Here is a 21,246-nt window from a genome sequence, read left to right as displayed (position 1 = left end):
TAAAGAGATCGAGGAGCTCCATGTGTGCCTCACGCTTCCACCCTCCTGATGCTGCCTTTTTCTGTCCTCTGCCCGCTCCCCAGAAGGAAAAACAAATCGTTATAGAGTAATTTGATGAATGCCTTTTATTCCTTGGGAATGAGCTTGGAGTGTCAGCCTTTACCCTGAGCAGCGTATTACAGCATTTCTTCCCAATACATTACTTAATAATGAATGGGAAAACATTCTCGTCACCAGAATTGCTCATTACGCTTAAAAGCGTGCCCACACCGTGGAGTCGTGGGGAAGTGGCTGTGCGTAGCAGAGCGCCGGGCACCTAGTCAATCCGCAGTTGCTGTTCATGACTATCGACTCTGCAGGGAGAGAGGTGTGCTGTTTGGTGTGTTCGGTGACGTGGAGGATGTACTTCATGATAAACCGGGACCCATTTGTGGAAATGCGACAGGACACAAAGGTTCTCCCTGTCCAAAGAGGAGTAGTTTGGGAAACATCCACGAGAACTTTCTGCCATTATAGGAGATTTCTCTAACACACACTATCTGACACGGTAGCCACCAGACACGTGTGGCTACTGAGCCCTTGATGTGTGATGAATACAGACAAGAGTTTGCGTTTGTAACCTTAGTTCACTTAAGTTTAGACAGGCACACGTGGCAGGTGGCTACTGATTCACAGAGTACGGGGGTGGTCTCCTTTTGTTGTGACTTATGGGTGGGCTTCCCTGGTGGCTCAGACGGTAAAGAATCTGCCTGCAGTGTGGCAGATGGGAATGGAGAATCCCACGGACAGAGGAGCCTGGCGGGCTACAGTCACTGGGGTTGAAGGAGTTGGACACGACTGAGTGACGAACACTTTCACAGCACACATGGGCAGTGCACATGAGTAACCATGAACAGCACACGTGAATGCTCTACAGTCAGTTACTGCTAGAACATACATCCTAGTGAAGTGAAGAAACAGCGGGGGAGGGGAGATGATAAAGATACTGTGATCATTCCGGGGAGGTGACGTGCCTAAGACACAAATATTCCTAAGTGGCTCCTGCCTTCCAAGTTAAGGAAGGATTTCTGCCTGAAGGACTATGACAGTCACCTCTGTTTAAGTGAAGCTGGTGATCTCAGCCTCAAACTGAAACAGGGAATGAAGGCATTTTGGCCCCGTGGAATCCAAATGGGCAAGTCTCCACTGATGTTCCCAGCTGTTTCCCAGGGATGAATTATTTTAAGAGAGGCAAATATCCTCGCGTAGAGCGAATAAGCCAACTCCAATCTCTTTTCTTGAAGCTTCTGGGTCAAACCCTATTAAAATATGAAGAGGACCCTTCTGCCAGAAGGCCGGATGTCTACCCTAAAACAGGAGGCTTTCAGAAACGTGAATAGCCAGCGACACTTGTAGACGCAAGCTCTCAGAACGCGGTGTGTTTGATAACATGGGGACAGATGACTCAGAAGCGTAACCTGCTCCGTTGAAACTGCAGGTGCTGTGAACACTGTCTTTTGTCATGTGCTCAGGGAGGGCAGACCACCTGGCCCAGGGAGTGATCCTGCAGAAGAGAGTGAGGAGGTGCAGGGAGGGGAGAGGGCTGGAGTGCTACGGGAAGCAGGGACTGAGGGCTGCACAAGGACAGCAGAGACCAGTCAAGGCCAGGGGACCTGAGAGGGGACCCAACCCAGCCAGTTATATTTTCCAATTCTCCCAGTCTCTTGAATGAACAACTACTCTCTATGCTAAGGGGAGTTTGCCCCTGTGGATCATTTAGGGAAACTGCGACAGTTACAGTCTCCTTGGGAAGGGATTACGAGGACAAACTCAACCTTGTACGTAGGAACACAAGAATCAGGGCCAATGGAAGGCCTGATTTCAGAGCAGCCAGAGACAGTCCGCTGCATTCCAGGTATCGTCACTCCAGGTCATTTCCTGGATCACTTGTCCTTGAGTCACTTAGCACACAGCATTTTGTGCCTCACCTTCCAAAGATATCTACTGTCATCTAGATTTCTAAAAGACTCCTCTTATTCATTACGTTACCTACAGATTTAAGGATCCTCCCCATATGGTCTCAGGGCTTGACTCAAGAGCCTCAAGGAAGTGAAGTGAAGTCGCTCAGTCGTGTCCGACTCTTTGCGACCCCATGGACTGTAGCCTACCAGGCTCCTCCATCCATGGGATTTTCCAGGCAAGAGTACTGGAGTGGGTTGCCATTTCCTTGCCTCAAGGAAAGGAGGTAGGAAAGGGTGTGAGAGTTAAGGACGAGAGAGGCGTGACTGTCTTCCGGTTGCTCCTGCTAGAGTAAGGGAGACGGGGATGGCAACCAACAATTATAACATCATGCAGTGATGGTTTAAACAAAAGGGAACACGGTGTATCCTGGAGCTCAAAGGAAAGGATGACTGACTGGGGAGCAGGAAGCAGAAGGTGAGATAAGAGAAGCAAGCTAGAGAGGTGTAGCAGCTTAACAGGTCTTAGAAAATACATAGCAGGACAGAGAAAGGCAAGGCGGCCTTTCTGGTGAGGGTGCAGAGGGCGCAGGCGCAGGGATGGAGATAAACGGAGTACTGCAGCCTGTGGTGGAGGGCGCAGTCCTCAGAGCCGAGGCTGGGGAAGAAGGGGACAGTAGGACCAGACAGGGCTCTGGGTGTGAAGTGGGGGAACCACAGTTTGATCTCGAAGTTACTGGGAAGTAACAGAGGTCTTTGAACAGGAAGTTTTATGATTGGTTTTGTTTCTTGGGGACTGGAACTGGGTGTTCTTCCTTCCTGACCACTTGTAAGTGTAAGTTACAGTGAAAGTGAGACCCGTGTATCACTCCCATAATTTCATATCCCCCTTCCACCTGCTGAAGGGAAAGACCCCACCCCAAATGTAAGTTGGTACAGCCTCTATGGAAAACAGTTCCTCAGAAAACTAAAAACAGAGTAACCATATGATCCAGCTATCCCACTTCTGGGCACATACCCAGACAAAAATATAATTCAACAAGATACATCCACCCCGATGATCATGGCAGCACTGTCCACAATACCCAAGATATGAAGCCACCTAAATGTCCATCAGCAAATGAATGGATAAAGAAGATGTGGTACATACATACTTTGGAAAACTACTCAGCTGTAAAAAAGAATGAATAATGCCATTTGCAGCAACATGGATGCAACCAGAGAGGATCACAGTAAGTGAAGTAAGTCAGAAAGAGAAAGACAAATAAATACCATATGCTACCACTTTTGGAGAAGGCAATGGCACCCCGCTCCAGTACTCTTACCTGGAAAATCCCATGGGCAGAGGAGCCTGGTAGGCTGCAGATCATGGGGTCGCGAAGAGTCAGAAATGACTGAGCAACTTCACTTTCACTTTTCCCTTTCATGCACTGGAGAAGGAAATGGCAACCCACTCCAGTATTCTTGCCTGGAGAATCCCAGGGATGGCGGAGCCTGGTGGGCTGCCGTCTATGGGGTCGCACAGAGTCGGACACGACTGAAGCGACTTAGGAGCAGCAGCAGCTATCACTTTTATGTGGAATGTAAAATATGACACAAATGACCTATCTATGAAACAGAAACAGTTTCACATACATAGAGAACAGACCTGTGGGTGCCAAGGGGGAGGGTGGGGGAGGGATGGAGTGGGAGGTTGGGGTTGGCAGATGTTTTTATATATAGAATGGATAAACAACAAAGTCCTACTACATAGCACAGTGAACTATATGTAATATCCTATGATAGAACAGAACATTGTGAAGTAATTATATTCCAATTAGAAATATCCTATGATAAACAATAGTGGAAGAGCATATTAAAAAAAAACAATGTACATATATGTATAACTGAATCACTTTCCTGTAGAGTAGAAATTAACACAACATTGTAAATCAACTATACTCCAATAAAAATATTAAAACTGAAGGTCTTAATTTTTTAAAAGAAGTTTAAGGAGTTCCCTGGTGGTCCAGTGTCTAAGACTCCATGCTCCCAATGCAGGGGGCCTGGGTTCGATCCCTGGCCAGGGAACTAGATCCCGACTGCTGCAACTAAGACCTGGTGCAAGCAAACAAATAAATATTAAAAACGAAAGAAGTTTAATGTTCACAGCCAAACTTCTCTTTCCGTTTGAGACACCCCCCACTTTCTTCTCAGAGCATGGGGCTAGATTTGAGACTCACTATTAACAAAAAATTTTGCTGGGCTGAAATATTGCTGGAAGCTTTTTAGCCTCCCCTGAAGCTGGCAGATCATCAGCGGGACTTAATGGTTGTGTTTAAGTGAATTCTCAACAACTCAGAAATACGTTTGAGGGCAAACTGAATTCTGGAGGCTTTTCTATCCTGAAAGCTGTGCTTTTCCTCTGGAGCGTCAGTAATTCTGTGGAGGAAGGCAGGGAAGTAGTGATGTGGGCAGTTCCCGGAAGGGAACCCAAGTAGTGCAAATCCCAGTTCTGCCAGTTTCAGTGTGACCTTGCCCCAGTTACTCAGGTGGCTCTGCCTCACTTTTCTCATCTATTAAATGGGGATCATAACAGTATCTCCTACATAGAACTGTTGTGAAGATTAAATGGGTGAGTGGCGTTTAGGGCAGTGCCTTGCCCAACACAGGAGCTCAGGCAATGGTGATACGTGATTACTTTCTGCTTTGGGAACAGAAAGAAGGGAAGGTTGGATGGTAAAACAGCAGTGTTGTAGAAAAACACTAAACTGGTAGGAATTTCAGGTGGCTCAAGCTGTGAGACACCGCTTTGCTTTTCAGATGAGCATGATTGCAGGAGGTCAGAGAGTATTTTTCTGTGGAGAAGATTCGGGCAAACACTGACAGCTATTTTTATGGCTGCTGCAGCTGAGAAAGTCACTCAGTCTTGTCTGACTCTTTGTGACCCCATGGGCCATACAGTCCATGGAATTCTCCGGGCCAGAATACTGGAGTGGGTAGCCTTTTCCTTCTCCAGGGGATCTTTGACCAGGGATCAAATCCAGGTCCCTCACATTGCAGGCAGATTCTTTACCAGTTGAGCCACCAGGGAAGTCAATGTGGCTTTGCCCAGAGTCAAGGCAACAGATGATCTGACCTGGACGAGTGTTGTCTCTGTGAGACAATGTGGCTCTCATCGCGGGGTGTGGAGGAGTCTGGAAAAGTGAGCTATTAAAGAAGACAAGTTGTAAAAGGCTCTTTGGCCCTTTGGCTCTTGCACTGTGGTCGAACTGAGAGCAAGGTGCCCGCGGGCTCGGAGACTAATTAAATAACTGCTAGAAGCCCCCAGCTCTCCTCTGGCGGCAGAAGGTTACTCGGCTGCTAATTCAGGAAGGGTCTTTCCCACCCTGGCCTTGAAGCCTGGGGCCGCTGCTCAGTGTGTAGCCCGGAAGGCAGGAAGCATCCTCATGAAGTTCACGTCTCCAGCAGGTCTCCTTGTTCATAGGCAGGAAATGCAGAACAACAACAGGAACCCCAAGCGGGCATCCAAACTCAGCATCCCAGTGGTTTTCTGCCCTAGACCCAGCAGGTAAGACAGGTCAAGTGCTCACTGTGGCCAGGCTGGCTGGTGCTCTGGGCAGAAGGCCTGCCTCCCCATGTTCTTCAGTGACTCCTGGCTCTAGTGGCTTCCACGGGACAGGAGTGGTTGACTGGCCACCAAGAGAAGTGTCTTCTCTCCCTTTTTATGTAAAAGTGATTTTCTTTTATCAAAAGCTTATTAGTATCAAATTATAGTAATTAAAGTCAGCTTTAGAGAAAGAATAAAATCCCCTTCCCATCAACAGTTATTTTTGCATATTCTCCTTCAGTCTTAGCCATGCTGTTCATATAGTTTCAAAGATCTGCAACCAGTAGTCTGCAACTTGTAGTTTGATTTTTACTCGACATTATGTCATGAGCGTCATTAGTGTTGCTCTATGATTTCATAATTAATTTTTAGAGCTTTACGACAGATATTCCACCGAGTTACTAGACCATCATTTATTTAGTCATTCCCTCTTAATGAGCATTTGGATCATTTTCAGTGTTTGGCTATGATGGTGACTGCTGTGTGAATGTCTTTGTATTTATAGTTAGTTTCTTCTATTAAATTCTTCCTTAGGATAAAATACAGGAGATGAGTCTACTGGAATGAAAGGTATACACTTTTTTTCTTCTTAATACATATCATCTTCCAAAAGGATTGAACTAATTTATGTTACCAGCTGTATGTGATGGTACCACTTCCTTTCCAATTTCTCTCACACTGGCGACTGCAATACAAATTTGTGTTATTCATCTTTACAGTACCCTAAATCTGCTTCAGTTACATTTCTTGGGTTGTTACTGTCTTCTCTCTCTCTGACCCTTCAGTCCACGAAGATCTAGCAATCCACCATGCCCTGTTGGCTTTAACCTTCTAAGACATCCCTACAGCCCCCAACTTAACCCTGAACCTGTTTTCACCGATTCTTTTTTTAATTGAATAATTTTACTTCTTTATTTTTGGCTGTGCTGGGTCTTTGCTGCTGTGAGGGCTTTTCTCTAGTTGCATGAAGAGGGGCATCTCTCTGGCAGTAGTGTGTGGGCTTCTCATTGTGGTGGCTTCTCTTGTTGCGGAGTGCAGCCTCTAGGGCACGAGGGCTCAGTAGTTGCAGCTTCCTGGCTCTAGAGCTTGGGCTCAATAGTTGTGGCCCATGGGCTTAGTTGCTCTGCAGCATGTGGGATCTTCCCCAATCAGGGATCAAACCCTTGTCTCCTGCTTTGACAGGCAGATTCTTTACCACAGAGCCACCAGGGAAGCCCTTGTTTTCACTGATTCTTACAGCTGGGTAGAATCTCCTTGCCTGCCCCCTGGCACCTCTCAGATTTGATTCTCTTCCAGATCCTCCTAGCATGGCACGTTTTCTGTTTTGTCAACCCCTCCAATTGTTTCAATTAAGGAATTACTGTTCCATGCTGTCTGGACAGCATCCCGCCCTCTCCTGATAGTAAGCACTGATGTAGACAATTAGTACAAGTGGTAAGGAACATTTACCCATACGCTTGATTATGATGTGCTTTCTCTTGTGGGAGTTGTCTACATCCTTTGCCATTTCACTTATCCACCCATTCATTCACATTCATTCATTCCCCCCCAAAATTAGCGAGTGCTTAAGGTATTCTGGATGGTAGAGATATGACAGTGAAAATGTAATCTCTGCCCTCATCTCACTCACAGTTTACTGGGGCACACACACTATTAACAAGCAAGCGAGTAAACAAGTAATATATCAGGTAGTGATAAGACCTAAGGAAACAAAAACTAAAGTACAGTAAAAAAAAAAAAAAGAAAGAAAGAAAAGAAAGTGAAATCGCTCAGTCATGTCCAACTCTTTGAGACCCCGTGGACTGTAGCATACCAGGCTCCTCCGTCCATGGGATTCTCCAGGCAAGAATACTGGAGTGGGTTGCCATTTCCTTCTCCAGGGGATCTTTCCGACCCAGGGATCAAACCCGGGTTTCTAGCACTACAGGCAGACACTTTACCCTCTGAGCCACCAGGGAAGTAAAGGTAAAGCCACAGTAAAGGGCTAGATAAACTTTTATCAGCACAAAACTGGATATGGTGTTGCCATTTTGTGTGGGTTAGTCAGGGGTAAATCTCACTGAGAAGGTGACATTGGTCCTGAAGGAGGTGAGGGAGGAGCCCAGCGTATACTTGGGGAAAAGGCATAGCAGGCAGAGGGAAGAGCCCAGTGCAAAGTCCTGACACCAGGTGTGGTTGGCATGTTTTAGAAACAGCAAGTGAGCCAGTGAAGCTGAAACAGACCTGGAGGGTCTGGGCAGCAGGAGAAGGGTGGGGTAGACTGGTGGGAGATAAGATCAGATGTTGGCCTTGTAGGTCACTATAAATATTTTGGCTTTTACTCCTGATTTGAGATGGGAGTCACTGGATAATTTAGAGCTGAGATGTGACATGTTCTGATTTGTTTCAAAAGGACCACTCTGGCTGTTATGCTGAGTGTATAAATGCAGAATTCCAATCATTAGTGGGCTCTATATATCATCCAGGAGAGAGCTGATGGTTGGTTTGGTAGTGGAGGTGAAGGAATGTATATCAGATTCCAAATTCACAGTCCAGGAAGAATCCACAGTATCTGCTGATGGATCAGGTCTGCTGTATGTGAGAAAGAAGCCAAGGATGATCTCTTTCTACGAAGGTCATGTCCTATGTTAACTTTAAAGAAAGTGTTTCAGTTTAGGAAGATTTGAGGCATGGTGGCAGAGACCACCGCTCAGCTCTTTGGTTTATACTGCTTTCTTCTTCATGTATCTTATTCCGAGGAAAGGTTTTGTTTCAACCATGTTTGATTTGGGGCAAGCCAACCATGCACAGATGTAGGGGAAAGTGCTGGAGGCACACAAGCGTTCACTGTCCCCCCTTCTCACATACAGTACCAGAATTCACAGTAGGTGTGGGGCAGCTCCATGCAGCTCTGGGATGAGTATGGGCAGAGGGGAGGTGAGTGGAGGCATCCCCTCGAGGTGAGGGCCAGTCACAAGAGAAGACATCTTCCCTCTTCTCCTAGCCCATAAGCTCAAACACTGATGTCAGATATGCCGATGATCTGGCTGTGCCCACGAGCCAAGAACTGTGAAGGAATAAGACAAAGGACATCGAGGTGCTGAGATGATCAGGGGAGCAGATCTGCCTCCTGCCACTTCCCCTAGGGCTGTTATTTGGGAGAGAAAACAATCTTTTTTAAGCCACAGTTTCTTGGGAGTCTTTTTGGTACAACAGCTTAACCTTTACCCTAATACAAGAGCCAATTCCAGGGACTCCCCTGGTGGTCCGGTGGTTAAGAAACCACCTTCCAGTGCAGGGAATGTGGGTTTAATCCCTGGTTGGGGAACTAAGATCCCACACGCCCTAGGGCAACTAAGCCTACATGTCTCAACTACTGAGTCCACAAACCACAACTAAGACCTGACAGACAAATAAATAAAATAATAATAATAAAAAGAGCTAATTCCAAAACAAATCAATGAACCAGTGGAAAATGAGAAGGTAGAAAGTGACATATTCCAACCGAGGGAGGAAGCCTGAAGGATCAGATCCTTTGGATGAGTACAGAATGGAGGATGACCAAGGGTGAAGCGTCATCCAGTAGATGGGCTCACCAACAGAAAAGAAAGCTAGTCACAATTTCAGGTGAGCATGGTGGGAACAGGTTTGCAGTGGTAAGAGTGGATGGAGAGACATTGGGAGGTGGAGATAAAGAATTCTGGAGTTTTAAGGCAGGAAGATTTTCCCAGCATGAGGCCAATAGGTATTGGGAAGTGGGGCTTGAGGTCAAAAGACTGGAGGGTAAGTCACTTCACTGTGAAGAAGGCAAAACACGAGAAACCATCCTGGGAGAACACCTTCTTGCAGTCATTGGGGAGGTGGGTAGAAAGGACCCAGTAGGTCTCTTGAAAAATATGTCTTTTATTAGCCCCGCACTAAGCTTGATCTATGCTAAGGGAGGGGGGAAAAGACATCTAACAACCTTTCCCATTAAAGTTAATGGGGAATCTCCTATAAAGTCTAAGGGCAGAATACGGCATGATGAATCTATATGATTATTTCATGAAGCTTCCCAAAGATAAATAAGGCTCTTAAGAGACATGTTTATTGGTGAACAATTTATATCGCTGTATGTACCATCAGCTAGAATGTAATACACAATTGCTGAGGAAACGATGACCAAGTCTGGCTCCAGCTGGCGCTGCACCCGTGGGAATGCAGTAAATAACTCCTGAATCTCAATGAAGATAAATGGGTGTGCTGGGTGAACACCGCCAGGGAGCCAACGCGCACCTCCTTACTCTCTTTTAGTGTGTTAGTCACTCAGTCATGCCTGACTCTTTGTGACCCTATGGACTGTAGCCCACCAGGCTCCTCTGTCCATGGGATTCTCCAGGCAAGGATACTAGAGTGGGTTGCCATGCCCTCCTTCAGGGGATCTTTACAACCCAGGGATCAAACCTGCATCTTCTGCATTGCAGGCAGATTCTTTACTGCCTGAACCATCATCAAAGCTCATATATATATATACACACACACACACATATGAGTATATACATGAGTGTATATATATATATACACATATATACATATATATACATATATACATATGTTGGAGACAGAAATGGCAACCCACTCCAGTATTCTCGCCTGGAGAAACCTATGGACAGAGGAGCCTGGTGTGCTACAGTCCATGCAGTCACAAGAGTCGGACACGACTGAGCAACTAAACCACCACCACTCTACATATGTATTTCAGATTATTTTCTGTTACAGGTTATTATAAGATTTTGAATATACTTCCCTGTGTTATATAGTAAATCCTCATTGTTTATTTATGTACAGTAAATAAAAATATTATATTTTGTGTCTGTTAATTCAAAACGTCTTATGGAAAAACCTGAATGAACTTTTTGGCCAACCCAATAGATTGTGATCCAACTGAGGTCTACCCCACCCTTCTCCTGCTGCCCAGACCCTCCAGGTCTGTTTCAGCTTCACTGGCTCCCTTGCTGTTTCTAAAACATGCCAACCACACCTGGTGTCAGGACTTTGCACTGGGCTCTTCCCTCTGCCTGCTATGCCTTTTCCCCAGGTATACGCTGGGCTCCTCCCTCACCTCCTTCAGGACCAATGTCACCTTCTCAGTGAGATTTACCCCTGACTAACCCACACAAAATGGCAACACCATATCCAGTTTTGTGCTGATAAAAGTTTATCTAGCCCTTTACTGTGGCTTTACCTTTACTTCCCTGGTGGCTCAGAGGGTAAAGTGTCTGCCTGTAGTGCTAGAAACCCGGGTTTGATCCCTGGGTCGGAAAGATCCCCTGGAGAAGGAAATGGCAACCCACTCCAGTATTCTGCTTTAAAAAGCAGAGGCAATGGGTTGTCTGACCCTAATTAGTTGGGTATGCATGTAGAGGGCTAAAGTTTCTGGAAGAATTGAAGTAGCCAATTAGACACAGGGTACAGAAAATGGCGTGAGGACTGGCCATCACCATCTCCCTGGTTAGGGCTGTGCGGGGTAACCTGAGTTGGAGAGGGAGGGCAGTAGTGAGAACCATCTTGGGGAAGCATGACATGGATACTAACTGGGCTGATGTTAAGTTTGCTGTGCTATTTTATTTGCCATAACAATCATTCCTCTCACTATAACCATATACCTCTTTGCAATGATACTGCAGCTCTTGCCATCAGGAGATGAAGCCTTTTCCCCTACCTCCTGTATCTGGGTTGACCTCATGACCTGTTTTAGCCAACAGAAAGTGGCAGACGTGACATCATGACAGGTCTGAGCCTAGGACTCAAGAAGCTGTGTAGATTTTTCTCTCTTGGAAACCAGTCCAGTCCTATGAACAAGCCCAGGCTAGGCTGCCGGATGATGAGAGACTAAGTGGACTGGAGCAGCGTCAGACCAGTGGTCCAGGGCAGGCCTCAGAAATTCGAGCACACAGTGATCATCAGCAAAGCCACTAGACAAATACCCCTGTAGCCAGGGGCAGGGGGAAATTTCTGTCTGATGTGTAGGTCAGTGGCACAGCTGATAAACTGGATGGTCAGTCTAGATCCTGTCTCAAAAGGACCACTTCCATGGCCCCACTCACCTGTGGACATCATCCCCAAGGAGAACCAGCAGCAATGGCTACACCACCCACCACACCACCATCAGAGCTTCTTCTGCGAGGTGTGTGCCATGATGGGTGAGCATGGGAAGCTAAGGACCATGGCACTGGCAAGTCTAGACCTGATGCCTGACACTGGCTCACTGAGGGACTTAGCTTCCTTGAGCCTCGGTTTCTTCATCCGTAAAATGGGGCTCCAGGCCTGCGTTCAGATTATTTTACAGTCATCAGAGGAGGCCTGAGGCAGGTGGGGCTTTCCCTCTGCCTCGGAAATCCTGTGCCTGGTCCCGTTCTTAACTACTCAGCTGCTTGGGCTCTTGGCAAACCTTCTCTGATCCTTGGGCTGGTGATATTGTGTTTAGTGAATTTCTTCCTGTTTTGGAGCCCAGAAAGGATTGTCCTGGTGGCCCAAGCCATGCACTTTTCCTCATAGAAGAGCATGCGGGTGGGGAATGGCTTGCTTGTTTGCAGCCAGGTCCCCCCTGCCCCCCACCAGTCTGCACCCCCACCACCCACAACATTGCTCCAATTCCTGTGGGCCAGGAGGCTGTGCCCAGGGGTGTGGACTGACGTCCATCAGAAGTCTGATTGAGGGTTAGGAAAAATCATTTGGGACGTGATGACAATCGCAGGCACAGACCCTACACTTGTGGCTGCTGTTTCTTTTCATAGACTATTCCCAGGGGACCTCTGTCCTAAGCAGTTGCCAGTCTCTGTTAAAAAGCTCCATACTTCCCCATAGCACTAGAAAATCTTAAAGGGGAAAATCCTTAAGCTTTGAGCCATCTACTCCTTTTGCTACCCTCTATCTTATCCCATACTCTTCCAGAATTTTTGCATATGCACACATATATACTATATGTATATGATATGCGAAAGCACCTCTCTCCATATATGTGTAGAGATAATACATGTATATGTGTGTGTACATACATATATGTGTCTGTGTAAAATGAAATCATACTAATTAGTAGTCTTTTGTTGTCACTTAGTATATCATAAACAGCTTTTCTGATCACTGAGATTTTTATTAAAAGGCCACAGTCTCAAGACCAAAAGCCAAATCCAGTGCCTAAAAGGTCTTATTTGATGGTGTCTCTTAAAGAGTGGGACTTCCCTATAGCTCAGATGGTAAAGAGTCTGCCTGTAATGCAGGAGATCTGGGCTCGATCCCTGGGTCAGGAAGATGCCCTGGAGAAGGAAACGGCAACCCATTCCAGTATTCTTGCCTGGAGAATTCCATGGACAGAGGAGCCTGGTAGGTTCCAATTCATGAGGTTGCAAAGAGTTGGACACAACTAAGCGACCAACACACACACACACACACACACACACACACACACAGGAAGGGGCATAAATCCTTCAATCCCTCACTGGCCCTGGAGGCATCTGAGATAGTCATCCTGAGTTTTCTATTATAATTTAAAATTATTATTATCCCACCATCAGTTTAGTTCAATCGCTCAGTCGTGTTCAACTCTTTGCAACCCCATGGACTGCAGCATGCCAAGCTTCCCTGTCCATCACCAACTCCCGGAGTTTGCTCAAACTCATGTCTATCGAGTCGGTGATGCCATTCAGCCATCTCATCCTCTGTCATCCCCTTCTCCCCCTGCCTTCAATCTTTCCCAGCATCAGGGTCTTTTCCAATAAGTCAGCTCTTTGAATCAGGTGGCCAAAATATTGGAGCTTCAGCTTCAGCATCAGTCCTTCCAATGAATATTCAGGGTTGATTTCCTTTAGGATTGACTGGTTTGATCCCACCATATCAATCAATATTTCTCAGTAGTAACTGGCATTTGGGACCAGACACTTTCTGTTTTCTGAGACTCTTTTGTACACTGGAGGCAGAGTATCTCTGGTCCCACTCACTCAATGCCAGGATGCCCCAGGTCAACGTGACAACCAAAACTGACATGCATGGCCAACCTGGGCCATCTGTGATGGGTGAATGACGAGAACATCGCAGACTCTTCATTGATACGTCTCAGTAGGATGTCCTAGCTCACCTGGGGTAGTCCCAGGAACTCTGGGGTCCAGATGTATTTATTAGCAGCACCCACTCTCACTCTCTGAAGTAACCTTGTTTGGATGATAAATGGCTACCCCCAAGTACAAGGCTCTACTTCAGAACTGGTTGGACTTGACAGACTTCTGCCTGGGAGAGACTAGATGCTAAAGGCACTCGGCGTGTCTTCCCAGAGTTTACCTGTCTGTCTGATGGTGGACACTTCTGCTGGGCGCTGCCGTGGACAGATCCCATTCCCAACTTCAGGGCTAAAGTCATGGCATTCAGTGACCTGTGCACATTTTTTTTTTTAAGTGAGCAGAGGAATGGCTTAAGAATAAGGCTTGGCTGGAAAGTCAGATTGTCTGGTGACCTCTTTGATTAAAGAAGACCTGGGGCTTTACAAAGAGGAAGAACCCCTTTTATCCACCCTCTGAGGGACTCCAAGCAACGAAACAGGCTGTATGTGTGGTATTAACATTTATTCTATGTATTGCATATCTATTTCCATGCTGGGTGTAGAAATGCGTTATATGTGTGTGCTTGGTCACTGCAGTAGTGTCTGACTCTGCAACCCCATGGACTATAGTCTGCCAGGCTCCTCTGTCCATGGGATTCTCCAGGCAAGAATACTAGAGTAGGTTGCCATTTCCTCCTCCAGGGGATCTTCCTGACCCAGGGATCGGGCCTGTGTCTCTTAAGTCAGGAGGGTTCTTTAGCGCCACCTGGGAAGCCATCTGTGCTTTATATCTAAAGATTAAGAATTTTTTCAAGACCCTCTTCAAGAACCATTTTTTGCCCGCTTAGGGGTAACAGCTCTCCTGTTGAGACTGTGTGACCAAGAGACGTCTGCTGGGCTCCACATTTAATAGATGGACCCAGGGAAGAGAAGGGAAGCAGAAGCTTAGGGTACGAAGGGCTTCTGGGTTCTTTCACCCTCCCTACCTTGGAAACTTGCATTCCCCCAGAGCATACCCACAGGTGGAGGGTCAGCTTGGCTTCAAAACCCTATGCCTAAGCTTCACCCTGACTGGCTGGTGGATGGTGGGTCATGGATATCACTATGGCAAGAGGCAGAACCAGGACTCGGGGCTCCCAGTCTCGGGTCAGAGTTCTTTCTTGGGTCCTTTACGTCTCCCTTTGGGTTTCCTCCTAAGATGTTTAGACCTTCACTCCCCCATTTACATCTAAAAGATGCAATAGGTTAGGAGGGACCAGATGTCTCAGAGAGAAGGCTCCCCAAGGTTACAGGGGATGCAAGCTCAATAGTCACTTAGAAACCAAGCCCAATGGACCGAGACTCTTCTCTTCTGTGGGCTGGTTGGAGACGTGGATTCCATCACGAACCTTCTAGTTAACCCTTTCACGTGTGGACATTTTATTCACTCAGGGCCGGGGAGAGGTTCTCCCCCAGGAACTATGCCCAGCCAGCAGCTGGTTATCTGGGCCATGGAAGAAGATTCATCCCAAACCTTTGACTGCCAAGGGGCTGGGCTGAAGGTAACTTGGAAGGACCTGGCTGGGGGCCCCAGTTCAGCCTAACGCTATTTCCAGGTGAACCCTTAAGTGTTTACAGCAGGCCTTGTGCAGGAAATGTGTCCTCTGTTGAAAGCCAAGGTTCTTGGTACAATTCATTCTTAACTTACGGCCTTTTATGGACTGGTGCTCCTTTAAAGAGACCTCCCAACTATTCCTGCGGGCAGCTCTGTGTATTGACACACGATTTGCTCTGTGTTAGTTACGCGTGAATCACGGGCATCACTACCATCTGGGAGACCACAGAAATGTTTCACGAGGTGCTGCCTTTCCTGCCATCAGACTTCTGCAATGTCCTTCCTGATCTTGCTCATCTGACCTCACCTCAGATTCATACTTTCCACTAGGAACGATGTATTGCTACTGGGTTTTAAAAATTAAAACTATTCAGAACCTGTGTAGCAAGAAGCACTTTGTGGGAATCAGTATGTGCTAATATCAATATTAATCTAAGTAATAATATTATTTACTGGGTTCTGTGTAGCAGGTCTGTGCTGAGGCCTTCAATGGACTAACTCATTTAATTCTCATGAATACACTGTGATATGTATGTTAGTCACTCAGTCATGTTCGACTCTCTGCGACCCCATGGACTGTAGCCAGCCAGTTTCCTCTGTCCCTGGAATTCTTCAGGCAAGAATACTGGAGTGGGTAGTTATTCCCTTCTCCAGGAGATTTTTCTGACCCAGGGATTGAACCTGGGTCTCCCGCATTGCAGGCAGATTCTTTATTGTCTGAGCCACCACGGAAGTCCACATTGTGATATATATATTATTATTAATTCCCTCATGTCCCAGAGGATAAGACTCAGGCTCAGAAAGGTTAAGTAACTTGATGTCACCAGCCAGAATAGCCATCATCAAAAAGTCTACAAATAATAAGTGGTAGAGAAGGTATGGTGAAAAAGGAACCCTCTACACACTGTTGGTGGGAATGTCAATTGGTGTACCACTATGGAAAACAATATGGAGGTTCCTCACAAAACTAAAAATAGAACTACCATACGACCCAGCAATCCCATTCCTGGGTGTATATCTGGAGAAAACCATAATTTGATGCACCTCAGTGTTCACAGAACTATTTACAATAACCAGGACATGGAAGCAACCTGAACATCCATTGACAGATGAATGGATAAAGAAGACGTAGTCCATATAGACAATGGAATAGTACTCAGCCATAAAATGGAATGAAATAATGCCATTTGGAGCAACATGGATGGATCTAGAGATGATCGTACAAAGTGAAGTAAGTCAGACAGAGAAAGACAAATAAGAATCACTTATATGTGCAATCTAAAATATGACCCAGAAATTTCCCTTGTGGTCCAGTGGTTGAGAATCTGCCTGCTGACACAGAGGATACAGGTTTGATCCCTGGTCTGGGAAGATCCGCGGGGTGCCACACTACTGAAGGCTGTGTGTTCTAGAGCCCCTGCTCCACAATAAAAGAAGCCACAATGGAGATGCCTGAGCATTGCAACTAGAAAGTAGCTCCTGCTCGCTGCAACTAGAGAAAGCCCGTGCACAGCCACAAAGACCCTGCACAGCCAAAAACAAATAAGTACTTTTTAAAAAGGATAAAAAATGACACAATGAACTTATCTACAAAACAGACTCACAGACATAGAAAACAAACTTATGGTTACCAAAGAGAAGCAGGCACAGAGGGATAAATCAGGAGTGTGGGATCAACATATACATGGTACTACATATAAAATAGGTAAACAACAAGGCCAAGGTATAGCACAGGGAACTATATTCACTCTCTTGTAATAACCTATAATGGGAAAGAATCTGAAAGATATATGTATATGCTGCTGCTAAGTCGCTTCAGTCGTGTCCGACTCTGTGCGACCCCATAGACGGCAGCCCACCAGGCTCCGCCATCCCTGGGATTCTCCAGGCAAGAACACTGGAGTGGGTTGCCATTTCCTTCTCCAATATGTGTATATACATAACTAAATCACTTTCCTGTACACCTGGAACTATCACAACATTGTAAATCAACCATAGTTGAAATTAAAAAATAAGAGTACACAGCCGCTAAATAGCCGAGCTAAGATGCCAATTAGGATCAATCTGATGCAGAGCCTGAGTTCTTAACCACAGGGATATATGGGCTTAGAGAACTTGTGGGAAGAGAGCTCCATTTACCTGTTCTCTGTGAGGCACACACACTCCCAGTGCCTCTGCTTACCAGGCACGCAGTGTGATGTCACAATGACACTACCGCCTCAACGTCCGCAGGTCAGGATGTGAGTAGCTACAATGGCCCACCTGTATTCAGTTTATCATAAAGACTGAATGCTACAATGTGCATGACTAAGGTTTATATAATTGTACGTTGTGAAGGCTTTCATAAAAGAGGGCTGTTACGCGTATGCACTCACCTGTCTCTACATGTTTATACACAACACACACATAGACACGCTTACAAGAGTACCCAGAAGGGGCCTAAGAGATCGTTTGTAGTTTACAAGAGAGGACAGTGAGGTTTGGTGAGAGATTGCTTTGTATTTTTCCAAGGGCTGGCAAAATGACACCAAGGCTTAGAGGACAAATGACTGGAAGGTAGGCAGGGGACCGTAGGACTGTAACACTGAAATGGAACATTGAAAAGCCTGGCTCACTTGGTGGTAGGAACCCCAGTCCAAACCGGGAGGGGAGCCGACTAGAACCAGAGAGATCATCAAAATGATGGGGTGATGATGGAGTGGGCAGGAAGGGAAGGTTCCAGGTGGCAGGACAATGCTATCTGCTTTTAGGGGAGAGTGTTCAGAAAAGCTTTACACTGAGGTGACCTGATACTGTTTCTTCCTTACGTGTCCTCATACTGTTCATTCCCAAATTGGGAATTTGGGTTTAACAGAGACACACTACTATGTATAAGAGATAAACAAAGACCTATCTACTATATAGCACAGGGAAACGTATTCAATATCTTGCAATAATCTATAATGAAAAGAATCTGAAATATATATATATATATACACATATGAATATATATATGTAAAATGGAATCACTTTGCTGTACACCTGAAACACTGTAAATCAACTATATTTCAATAATAAAAAGTAGATAGGATAATTTGAGACAGCGGTGGGTGTCAGGAAGAATCAAGCATGGGAGAGGGGAGAGCGGAAAGTGTGGTGGGGGGAGGCCAGGTGGGCAGGATACAGCCTCCTGGAGATGATGCCTGAGGATGCAGCGATCAGAGAGAACCAGGCACCAGAGGAGTTTGGGAACTTGTATCCTGCCACCTTCCTCAGAGGTCCAGCTGACCCCACACTCATCAAGAGCCGCAGTGAACCGTGTTCTGTGGCTGTCCACCGATGGGCCACTGGGCTTCACTATGCTCCGGGAGGCTGGTCTGAGAGTATATATTTGACATCTGACCGGGAGGCTGGACTTTGCAGTGTCCTGAGGGCGGCCCCGCAGTCAAGTCAGCTCCCAAGACTAGGGAGTGGTTGAGGAGGGAGCCTGAGTTGAGTCCACCGGTCTCAGGTTGGAAAGGCCAATGTGAGGGGTTTGATTAATAAAAGGGTTGGGAGTCATCTGGTCCTTACAGAAGTGACGACTTGGCCACATTCCATACAAATCTCATCCACGATGCCCCCAGACTTCACATCTGCCCATTCCTTCTTCAGAGGTCCAATGGACCCCGCACTCATCTTACTCTACCTTCCTGCCAACGCCTGGTCCCAGTCCAAACGAGATAAGAGGGCACCGACAAGCAATCCAAGTCCACAGCTGACAAAACAACCCACAGCACACGTCCTGTGTCCAGATGGATGGGGACCGGGGGTCAACTGTGTCATCTGTTCCCATGAAGAGAGCATGTTATTACACTAATTACAGGGTCCTGGGCTTTACTGGGAACCAAAAATAGACATATGTGGCTTCTGGGGACAGGCACCAACATTCCTTTGGCTTCCTTTGCTATGTGATTGTTTTTTTTTTTTTTTGGACAAATCATTGCCATGATTAGTGAAAAAAAGTGTGTGTGTTGGGGGGGTGGGCAGGCTGCCAAACACTGTGCTGCCTCAGGGCATTTCTGGAAGGGAGTGTGCATTTGACCTGAGCTCCTGACACACATGTCCTGTTCACGGTGCTGTTCTCCATGGTCATGTGTGACCACAAAGGACTCAGAAAAGGCAGCCCCGCTGTGTCCTCTGCACCAGTTTTTTTTTTTTTTTTCCAGGCTCTTTGCATCTCCTAATGAGGCACTGCACATGCCAGCCCAGCCCAGTGGGCCCATGAGGCCTTTTCCCTGGAGAAGAAATTGGTGAGAGGTTCAGGCTGACTTGGCACCAGGAGGACAGAAGGAATTAGCATTTACTGAGCTCCTGTGGTGTGCTCCCCTGAGCCAGATGCTTTTGCTGACGCGTGGCAAAATCTGTGGAAGGTACATGAAGAACTGAAGGCTCTGCAGGAAGAAGTTAAGTGGGGAGCTGGAATCTGGGCTCAAGTCTTTTCATTCCAAATCCATGTTCTTCCAGCATCACCTCAGGATAAAATTAATCCAAGGGCAATCAAAGGATGAGTAGCACTTCGTGCTTGGCAGCTGCCTTGAGATACAAGTGGTGGGACATGGTGTGTCTGTCCAGGTGGGCATTGAGAGTAGAGGCTGGGTGGTGGGAGGAGATGGAACAGAGAAGTGGTCCGAACAGTACCGGGCACTGTCAGTACTTGGAAGATTCAGAGCAGCCGGTGAGGAAGGGGTGGGGGGTCCATATCTGTGTCCTACAAGCATTGCTCTGACTGTAGTCTGGGGGCTGGGCTGAGGGGAGAACTGTCTCAGTAACACAGGCAAGAAGTCATCAGGGCTTCATGAGTTATGGCTTGGGTTGGCTTCGGGTTTAGAAATACGGGACTCGACGAGGCACAGACAGGGACAGGCACTGTGAGCCCGGGCTGTGGCAATGGTTCCGAGTCACATGCATCAGAAGCCAGCCTCCATCAATGGAAGCAGAAGAGAGTCTGATGGAAAGAACCCTGAGCGGCTAGAAAATCAGTTGGAAGGCAGACCCCTGAGCTGGGGGGATAAGCAGCCTGGAGCAACACCCAGAATCACGTGGCAGAAGGAGGCTGGGGGAACTCCTGCTGCTCCCACTGAACCCTGGGTGGCATCGCTGCCACCTCTGTGTCACAAACTTCAACCTGCAGCAGAGAGGGAGAGGAGAAACTAACCCATTCCTGCTTCCAGCTCCGGAGTGAAGGCCCAGCGTGGGCACAGCACTGGAGGCTCCTGCGGGTGGCTTGTGCCCTGGCTGCAAAGGCTGCTGGAAACTCCAGTTTTTGTCATCCTCTACAATGGGCGCCAGGCATCCAGGACAACGAGAACTCAAAGTAGGGGACTCCTCAAACTAAAAAGGCAGCTGGGACACTGGATGGCCAGATACAGTGATTGGAATTCACTAACATAGCTTTAGCTAAGAATTGAGAAAACTGGGGACAAAATGAGAGAAATCGGGTGCCGATGATAAAATAGCCCCTAACAGGTATTGAGCGACTGCTCTGTGTGCTCAGTGCTCTAAATGCAGAATCTCATTTAATCCTCATGACAAATCCCCTGGCAATCAGGAGTATTACATCAATTTTACAAAAGAGCCAAATGTATTACAGAAACGTCCCTGCACATGCCTAGCAGGTGGCTAGACTGAGATTCTAGCTCAGGCCGCCCATCTTCAGAAACTGTAGTCATACTCCCATCAAAGAGGGCTGCCTGAGGAACTCAAGTTGTGTTTCCTTAAGTCTGAACATTGTAACCAGCTTGTCCCTAAGCCTCACTATTCATGGGGGAAATTATGCCACATAAATTGCTCACCGGAATTCCAGTCTTTTGCAAGCCCCATCTAAAGCTTCTCCTGGGAGTCTCCAAGAACAGTTCAGTGGGCTTATGAATCAGATCAGGATATTGGTGGTGACTGGGTTATCAGCATCCTTTGCCAAACTTGGACATGCTGTGGGCACTGCTGGCCACGTGTAGGAATTCTGATGAGTGGACACTCTCCAGAAGCCTCTCATTTTTTAAAAAAATTGAAATGTACTTGCTTTACAAAGTTGTGTTACTTACAGGTGTACCGCAAA

General features: G+C 46.8%; 1 long non-coding RNA gene across 1 annotated transcript; it reads right to left on the bottom strand.

The window, feature by feature from the left end:
- Positions 1 to 110: 110 nt before the first annotated feature.
- Positions 111 to 17,343, bottom strand: LOC145522054 (uncharacterized). Its single transcript, XR_014065877.1, has 3 exons — positions 17,310 to 17,343; positions 8,374 to 8,653; positions 111 to 461 (listed from the first exon to the last, which is right to left on the bottom strand). It is a non-coding gene; the product is annotated as an uncharacterized LOC145522054 (long non-coding RNA).
- Positions 17,344 to 21,246: the final 3,903 nt, after the last annotated feature.

Source organism: Giraffa tippelskirchi, chromosome 9 (genome assembly GCF_054371585.1).
Source record: "Giraffa tippelskirchi isolate mGirTip1 chromosome 9, T2T-mGirTip1v1.2.pri, whole genome shotgun sequence".
NCBI lineage: Eukaryota > Metazoa > Chordata > Mammalia > Artiodactyla > Giraffidae > Giraffa > Giraffa tippelskirchi.
Note: the sequence above shows the minus strand (reverse complement) of the source record. Positions and strands in the feature narration are given on the sequence as shown.